The 10,102-nt window shown below is 35.5% G+C and overlaps 1 long non-coding RNA gene across 1 annotated transcript; it reads right to left on the reverse strand.

Moving 5' to 3' along the window:
• Window positions 1–1,070: 1,070 nt before the first annotated feature.
• LOC149747007 (uncharacterized) lies at window positions 1,071–9,653 on the reverse strand. The gene is made up of 2 exons (XR_016388461.1): window positions 4,183–9,653; window positions 1,071–2,989 (listed from the first exon to the last, which is right to left on the reverse strand). It is a non-coding gene; the product is annotated as an uncharacterized LOC149747007 (long non-coding RNA).
• Between the last annotated feature and the right edge of the window lie 449 nt (window positions 9,654–10,102).

The following is a 10,102-nucleotide window of genomic DNA, read 5'->3' on the forward strand; positions in this document are numbered from 1 at the left end:
AAAGACAACCCTCAGAATGGGAGAAAATATTTGCAAATGAAGCAACTGACAAAGGATTAATTTCCAAAATTTACAAGCAGCTCATGCAGCTCAATAACAAAAAAACAAACAACCCAATCCAAAAATGGGCAGAAAACCTAAATAGACATTTCTTCAAAGAAGATATACAGACCGCCAACAAACACATGAAAGAATGCTCAACATCATTAATCATTAGAGAAATGCAAGTCAAAACTACAATGAGATATCATCTCACACTGGTCAGAATCTACAAACAATGCTGGAGTCGGTGTGGAGAAAAGGGAACCCACTTGCACTGTTGGTGGAATGTAAATTGATACAGCCACTATGGAGAACAGTATGGAGGTTCCTTAAAAAACTACAAATAGAACTACCATATGACACAGCAATCCCACTACTGGGCCTATACCTTGAGAAAACCATAATTCAAAGAGTCATGTACCAAAATGTTCATTGCAGCTCTATTTACAATAGCCAGGACATGGAAGCAACCTAAGTGTCCATCAACAGATGAATGCATAAAGAAGATGTGGCACATATATACAATGGAATATTACTCAGCCATAAAAAGAAACGAAACTGAGTTATTTGTAGTGAGATGGATGGACCTAGAGTCTGTCATACAGAGTGAAGTAAGTCAGAAAGAGAAAAACAAATACCATACGCTAGCACATATATATGGAGTCTAAGAAAAAAAATAAAAGGTCATGAAGAACCTAGGGGCCAGACGGGAATAAAGACACAGACCTACTAGAGAATGGACTTGAGGATATGGGGAGGGGAAGGGTAAGCTGTGACAAAGTGAGAGAGTGGCATGGACATATATACACTACCAAACGTAAAATAGATAGCTAGTGGGAAGCAGCCGCATAGCACAGGGAGATCAGCTCGGTGCTCTGTGACCACCTAGAGGCGGGGTATAGGGAGGGTGGGAGGGAGGGCGATGCCAGAAGGAAGAGATATGGGAACATATGTATGTGTATAACTGATTCACTTTGTTAAAAAACAGAAACTAACACACCATTGTAAAGCAATTATACTCCAATAAAGACGTTAAAAAAAAAGAATTAAGAGGTTTATTAATTATGTATTCCTGTGTAACAAATAGTCCAAAAACTTTAGCAGCTTAGAACAACAGACATTTATTATCTCACAGTTTCTATGGAAACAGATATAGGAAAACAGGTGCAAGTTAGCTGGGAGTGTCAAAGCCTCCGGCTCCGGCTCTCAGGCAGGGTGCCATCAAAATATTGGCAGGGCCTACAGTCATCTCAAAGCTCAACTGGGGGAGAGTCCCCTTCCAAGATTGCTCATGTTGTTGCTGTCAGGTCTTGTTTCTTTGTCACATAGGGCTCTCCACTGGCTCCCTGAATGTCCTCATGACATGGCAGCAGTCTAAGGTGTTGAAGCCAGAGAAAGGAAGATACAGTCCTTTATTATTTAATCATGAACGTAACATCCATCATTTTTGCTTTTTCTATTTGTTGGAAACTGTCACCAGATCCAGACCACATTTAAGAGAAGGATAATACACGAGGATAAGGATCATTAGGAGCCACCTCAGGAACTGTGTATCTATGAGGGATATAGAACAACTTTTTCTATGTATTTGACTTGGAGTGTGTGTCCCCTAAAAACTCTTGAAAATGTTTATATTTTCAAATTTATCTTTTATGTTGTCTGAAGTTATTACTGTACTCAGGTCTTCCCCATTCTTAGAGTACTTTCAAAAAATTAAACCCTAGGAAGATTTCTTATGCTATTTTTATGGATTAGTTTTGTATTTAAGTATTTTAGCCATTTGAGCAATTTGGAAGTTACAAAGAATGAGGTATGGATTTTACTTTATTTTATCCAAATAGTGAGCTATTTGTCTCAAAAATATGTATTTTTACATATAATAATTCAGCTTCCCTTTCCTGGATTTGAAATGCACAATGGCAGAATTTTACCCCATTCTACTCAAAATAAATAGATTGCTCCTCAAATCCTTGTGATTTCTTATAAAATTTTCTTTTATAATCTTGTGATTATAAAATAGGTATAGCCTGTGAGAACAAAGCTTGTTCTGAAAAAAATCATCTAACTCTTCATATCACAGAATCACTGTTCTAAATCTTAATATATATATGTGTGTGTGTGTGTGTGTGTGTATATATAGTTTATGCCATCATGTATCATATGACTTAAACTCTTAAGGACTTAGTTGTATTATCCATGTAGGTGTAAACTTTGTATCTACTAAATGAAGCAGTATTTTGAAACCATCAGCAATCACTTGATTTTGGGACTGTGAGTATATACTCCATAGTCAATATTAGAAATTAATATTTTCTTATGACAATTAAAATTACGTGTGTAGATTCTTACTGCTACTCACTCAAGACCTAGGACTGCGGAGGAGCTGATCTATCAGGTTTTCTTGCTAGCTATCTGTTGCCAGTTACATACTTAATAATTGAGAACATAATTCACTTCTTTCAGTTTCTCAAAATCCTCCTCTATACAACCTCTCTTTGAGCTGAAAACTTTCCATTCAGTAAAGTGGGTTACTTTTGTCTATAGGAACATGGTGGGTTAATGATGACATAACAGCTCTCATAGTTTCTTGGAAAGTCTTGCATCTACTGCCACCCTCTGAAGTGGCAGGGTACGCAATACCTATTGTATTGTTCTCAGCTTCTTATGAAAATCTAAAACTTAAAGAGTTCTGTTTCTTATTCAGTTAAACTAGTTGTCTGTATGATTCTTATTGTTGTTATACTTACCTTGTTATATTTACCTTGCTTTCTGGCTATCAATACTTACGTCATTTCATCTGACTATTACCTCCTTGAGATCATACTATATTTCATAAGTTTTGTATGCTCTGCAGGGCTTAGCACAGTGCCTTGCACAAGATAGATAATGAAAATATGTTTTGAATGAAGTAAATCATAATGCACTGGTTGGTGTATTTTGTCTGTGACTGAAAAAAAATTGTTTTATAGTAAGCATACATGATGTTTGGCTGATGCCATACATTTTCACTTAATTCATTGTCTATTTTAACTGAAAATATTTTGTTAGAATATAAGGGAGTTTAAACTTTTATTTGGAAAGAGACATAATTTCTTTGTAGCTGAAAACTTCAAAGGTTTGCTAGTGGTAGATTATCCTTGCCCGATATAATTATCCTATGTAGTTAGAGACTATACTATAAGACATTACCATACAAAAGTTCCTTGACTGTAAGGCTGTTTTCTTTCTTCACACATTTTCTCTCCCATGAAGTAAGGTTGTGATACACATAAAGTTAATATTTGAGAAATGACTACATTGTAGAGCTTCATTGGTGGTGACATTGGTCAATCACATAAAATTTAGATGAACTCAATGTCATCAAATTCCAGTTCAATCTAACACTGACTTCCAAAACTGTGCCCTTCTCTCAAATTTCATGACCACATCCATAGTGCTGCATTATAATATTTCAGCATGTGGACAAGTGCAGAAATCATGCATACAGTGCTCACTTGTTATAAAAATTGAGAAAATAAATCTAAATACCAATAAAAGGAGAAAATAAAATCAACTATAACTTGATCATTTAGAGATAACATTTTAGTGTTTCCATCTAGATGTGTTTATTTGCATATAATATGAACCTGTCATATAGATATTCAATTTTTCACTTAATGTGTCATGAACATTATTTTATGTCAACCATGTACCGTGAACATTGTGTACTAAATATGCTTTTTAGAAATCAAATTCAGTGGCTTCATTAGAGTGGAGAGTAGCATATTTATTTTACCAATCCCTGATTTTTGACAATTTAAGCTCTTTCCAAATATTTATTATTATAAAAATTCTCACAATAAAAATTCATGAGCCTAGGTACTTACACACATACACTATTATGATATTCCTGATGTACAATATTGCTGTATTTCTTTCAATTACTATATTTGTTTATATTAAACCCCACTTTTCCTGACTCTACCATTTCAGTCTCCACATATCATCAGAGTAATCATTTCACAGTGACATTTATACGCCAGGCCTCAGTTTAATCATTTTCAGTGGGTCCCCATTGCCAGCCTGCATATCTAAAAGGTCAAAGCATCCTCCTAGCCTTTGAATTCTGCCTCTTCCCAATTAGGATCTCTTGATTTTTACCTGTAGGCTTAGTTCTTCTCCAAATTCCCGGAGCAAATCCTGGTGATTTTATACTTAAAGGCATACAGTCCTCAAAAAATTCTATTAAAATTCAGAACCTTCTCCCAATGACAAAACAAAAAATGTAGATAACTCCACGATGAAGCAGAATTTGGGTCTCACTTAGTCATAAATTCAAACTGTCATTTCAAATAGACACGATTTGGCTGATGTGAGCATTTCACAAAATAAGTGGTAAGAAACAGTTTTGTAAGACAGTAGTACACAGAGGAAGCGTTTAATGTTATCTTTTAGATGTGAAAGCAGAAACTAAGGTTCAGAAGAATAAACTTACTTTTCATCCTGCTTAGCTACGCAGTCTCTTTCTATGGAAAGCAGTAAATATTTATTATAGGTTAAAGGCAATGAAAATAATGGACCTGTAGCTGGCAGCCATGCCAGGTAGTTCTTGGCACTGACAACATTTACCATATAAGCAATGACTGTCAAATTTAAAGAGCAAACACATTTTCCAGGAAAAATCATTTAATATTCATTTGCCAAGCACAGGGTATATTCAATTTGAGGGTTAACACTTAAAAAATACAGACACGAGGCAGAAAATATTGATTTTAAAAGAAGAAAAGGGGGAGGACATTTAAAAATCCATTTAAAATTAAAACTTTTCACAGAATCTCTAAAGTGGATCTAATAAATCCTGTGTCTCATATAAGAAACAGGCTTATTTCTGCTGTCTCAGATCATTTTGCAGACCCTTCGTTTAAGTCATGGCAGCTTAGCCAGTCTGGCAAAGACTGAAGGAGAAAGAAAACGTTATTTATAGGCTTCTTATAGGATATGAATTGCTCTTATTTCTTCATAAAAATTCTATTTAAAAAAATTTTTATTACTGTATTTATGTAGCCCACCATACAAGGGGCTCAAAAATACCACCACTCCACACACACATACACACCCACCAAAGTGAATTGGTATGAAACGGGGCCCATAATTTGTGAAAGAAAGGATCTGGCCTCAGCTTGGATCCAATTAGGATTAAATCCCACTCACTACCACCTGGAAATAAGAAAGCAATGAGAGGAGATGAAATGAAAGTAATGAAAGTAATTAGAGAGAGACAGAGACAGAGAGAGAGGGACAGAGAGAGAGAGGGAAAGAAGAAGGTGAGGGGAGAAAGAGAGAGAGAGAGACTCTCAAGCTACAAAAATAGAAGCCATTGCCAGTCTAGTAATACCTGGATAAAGACAGTTAATAGACATTATCATAGGAATTCATCAAACTAGACACATAATGAAGAATCTTTAAAAATGTACTAGAAACAAATACAGACTAGGTGGAAGTCAATTTTATAAAATTACACAAAATTCTATCCCTATAATGGATAGAACACTATGGTATAAACAGAATTTAAATCAAAACTAATATTTCTGAATACTAGCTTGAAGAAAACATTGCATATATTATACTTTTTAATTCTCAGAGATTAAATTTTATTTTCACTCACTCCTCACATTCAATTAAGCACAAAATCCTGTTGATTTTACCCGCATAACATCACTAGAGTATTCCCTTTCACTCCATTCCTTCTACCATATTTCCACTTCAGGGTTCTATCATCTCTCATTCAGAATATTAAAATATCTTCTTAGTGGAACTCCTTATCTCCTGTCTTGAGCACTCCTAACACATTCTCTACATTGAAGCTAGAAAAATCTTCCTAAAACGTTGTATGTTTTCATGTAATATTCCTCCTTAAAATTTGTCGGTAGCATCTTTTTACCTTCAGGATGAAAGACATCATCTATCCTATGGCATCCATGTCCTTTCACAACCCAGGCTTTGATTACCCTGTCAGCCTCATTCCTCACGCCCATCTCAGATTCACTGCCCATGTGGCATCTCTGCCAAGTCACCTGCAGTTCCCTCAAAACCGTCAGCTCTTTCTCCTCTGAACACTTGCTTATTCCATGCTTTCTGACAGCATTTATTTACCTCAATATTTTGCCTGGGTAGCTCCTGATTATCACTTTGGCTAACCTTAGGTTTCTTCTCCACTAGGAAGCCTTGCATAATGATTTCTAGTTCAGATTTGTTACTTCCTTTAGAGAGTCCCATCATATTATCATGTCCAATCTCTCATAATACTTAGTAAAAGTGTTACAGTGATTTCACTTGAGGTCATGGACATACTGAATGATCAGGAATGAAGAAAGTACCAAACACTGAAAGATGTTTGAAAAGTACTCACAAAGGGAACATGCCAGATAAAGGCAGTATCTGCCTATATATTATAACCTGCCCTAAGCATTGCCGTGGTGACTAACATAACGGTGTAGGTGGGAGATTTTGAGGCTTTAGGACAAGTTAGTGGAATAAGAGTCAAGACAGGAAGAAATAGTAAACAATGTAAAACAAGGAGAATAAAGAAGTCATACAACTGTGAATTAAAGAATGAAGTAGGAACTAGAAGAAAACTCCAACAGATCCGCTTTGGTGAAAAACAGGCTTGTTTTTTTCTTTGCAAGATTATGTAATCTACACAGTGGCCTTTCATGCACCACTCTTGGGAAAATAAGCTACTTTTTCACATTTTAATGAATGGAGTCATTTGTTTTTCATACCTCTCCTATTCTGATCTTCCAAAGGTCATAGAGTCTTCATCAAATATTTTAAACTATAAATATCTAACAAATTAAAATAGAAATGTTATAGGAAATAAAAAATCTTTAATAGGAATCTTGCTTATACTAGCTAATGAAAGCAGCATACAGACTGAAGTATTACCAAACAATGAATCCCATCAAACTGCTAATGGAAAGCCTTATAGCAAAATAATAAAAATGGTTTTTGAATGTGGTGTATGGCTACCAGTGGCATCATGCTAATCAAAACTCATATATGCCCACAGCTCTCCACAATTTCGTACAAACTCTTACCCTAATTTTGTTTCTCAGTCTTCCCTTACATATTTGTTTTCACTTACATCTATTTACTCTCTCATGAGCAGAATCTGAGTTGTCCAGTATTGATGCCTTTGTTTACACAGTTGTTTCCACATAGAGTGCTATCTTTATCTCTCTACACATCTCCAAATGGTACTTGTATTCAAGGTCTAATTTAAATCTTACTTCTTTCATAGATAATTTCTTGGCCAATGTCTATTGAAATGCTATCTCTTAGCTCTGAATTATATTAGGATTTATCTTTTCATTTAGTGTCCTGCATTAACGATAACCAAACAAAAATGAGATTAAGTCTTTTACATTACTTGTAAACTGAGTCTAAAGGCACACTAAATGGCTAATTTAAGAATATTTTAGCAATCATAGTATTATTATATTGCTTACCTAGATAATTCTGAAAAGAAAATCATTCATGGATGCACATATTCTGTTATATAGTTTTATAATAAACAAATTATTTTTAAAATATTCCCTTAAAGCAGTGAGCTGATTGCTCTGTGTGGAGCAGATGCCCTGTCATTCCTTAGTCAATCTCTATTGAAATGAGTTTTTCCTACTCTAAACTATGGTGGACTTATCATCTCTTATTTCCTCGTCTATATTAGCTATAACTGTGCAAACATGAGATTGTAAATTGAGTCTAAAGACATCTCCAAACAAATGGTTCAAAAATATTTTTTAGTAACAGTAGTATTATCAGAATAAGTATTACTTCTTGAAAAGATTCTATGAAAGGAATACCTTCAAGCTTTATGCATTCTGTGAACATTCATGTCATTACTTGACTATTTTAAAGGAATTTTCCCAAAGCACTGTTATGTATACTTTACGAAATTAAGTCTTATGGACCCCTGCTTTCTCCCTAGCCCTGCTGAGGCCCTCTGCCTCAGTGGGGAAGGTTCTTTCTCCATTTGAGTTCATGCAGCCAAAATAAAACCGAAGCTGAGATTGAAGCAGCTTTATTCAATGGTCAGAGAATGGAGAAGTAGAAACTTAGTTCACGAATCAACTTCTCACCTTAATGGTGAGAGGGATTTGCTTTTAAGGAATAAGGACGATGAGGGTAGGAGTGAGACTAATGACGGTGAGGCACGTGCATTGGTTTTCTGGGAAAGAAGCAGGGCTTCCCTGGAAATGGGGTACCACCCCTTTTCTGTCCTTTTTTGCTTTGTGACGTCCGGTCATAGTCACCTGTAGGTGTGTCATATAGTATACTATATAGTAAAATCAGCATAAAATGAGACTCAGGGTCTGCTGCAGGTCAGATTCATAGCCATTTTGGTTTCAGCTGATTCTAACCAGTTTTTTTTTTTTCTCTTCCTATAACTTCCTTTGTGTCCAGACCCTGTGACTTATAGATATACGTTAGTTCCTGTTCAAAGGAGGGATTGGTGAGTTTTGAGCAAGGGTCTGGTGGCAACTCTGGTAATACATAGAGCAGAGGCTCTTTCTCTAAATATTAGCCAATTGATTGGTAAATTCAATAAGGGTAAGCACTAAATTGAAAGGTAAAAGAGCACTTATGCCTCATCACGATAGAAGGGATTTGGGTGTAAAAAGTATTAAAACAAAGTTGTCCTTAGTACCCCTAGCAATTCACTGAATCCCAGACCTGAAAATGGTGGTTATTCTCCATTATGTGTGAAGTGTTCCAGTTGGTTTTACTGGAAGAAAGCTGAAAATTTAGAGTTTGCTCTAAACAATAAGCAAACAATAAGCAAAATAAACCAAAAAGATCTTAGTCATCTATGTTTTGAATAGGTAATATACTTATATGTTTCAAAATTCAAGAATTACAAGAATGCATAAAGAGTTTCTCTTCTTCTCCCTGCTCTTCAGCCACTTAATATCCCAACTGTGAGGCAACCAATTATACCAGTTTGTGAGACCTGCTTTAATTAAATTTATATTTCCTAAGCTGAAACAGGTCTGTATTTGCCTCATGAAATGTAGGTCAACAAGACAGTTATTGAGTAGCACCTTTGCCGGGAAGGTTCCTGGATACTCTGAGAAAGAATTATAGAGAGGGCATGCTAGGGGATATCTTAGTGATACTTAATATACTAATTCCCCCTCCCATTAAGAGTATGATGCATTCTTCCTTCTCTTGTGATCCTATTATGTGTTGGCCACTTTACTACAGTTGGTTTCATTATCCCTACTTTATATATGAGAACACTAAGGCTCACATAAATTAATAGTTTCTATTGGTCATGCCAACAATAAGTGGCAGATTTGGAGTCAGATTTGAATTGCAATTGTGGGACTCTAAAGCCTTTGTTTTTTCCACTCACTGCTTAATCAGAGAAGGAAAATTCTTGAAGTCAGATTTCAGGAAGAATGAATGGGAAAACAGAGAAAGCCAAAACAGTTTAAAAATAGGTTTTTATATTAAAAAAATTAAAATGTAAAACAGCTTTTATAGACATATTACCAAAATTACCCATAGCAAATTTCAGTTACAAAACAGTTACACTGTTTACACAAGGTATTTGAACAACCTATCAGACTCACCTACTCATAGGCGTTGGGAGATTGTTGAGGAAGGTCCTCTCATGGGCAGAAGTCAGGTTACAGAGAATAATTCACCAATCACTAAAATAAGAACATGTTACAGCACATAAACTTATTTTTCTTTTGTGATCTCAAAGAACAATGCAAACATTATCCACACCAGAGCCCAAGAAGTACATGTATCTGTTATTCCCACTTCATAAGCGAGGACATAAGACACCCTGTGAGTCAACTGCATAGCCCAGTCCTATGCTCAGACTACATAAATACCGCTAATGTTCACATTCTAGGAAACAAGTGGAAGAAAAAATGTGATGCAGTAATGCCAGAGTGTTGCACTGTTCCTTATGGCTTCTTTGACGGCAGAATTAATTTCCTACCCGATGTAGTGAAGAATTTTAGATTATGAAATTGTTAATGAGCACGAAAGGGAGCTCCCTTCA

Source organism: Delphinapterus leucas, chromosome 17, assembly GCF_059928025.1.
Source record: "Delphinapterus leucas isolate spDelLeu-1000000601 "Yukka" chromosome 17, BTC_Dleu_Yukka2, whole genome shotgun sequence".
Lineage (NCBI taxonomy): Eukaryota > Metazoa > Chordata > Mammalia > Artiodactyla > Monodontidae > Delphinapterus > Delphinapterus leucas.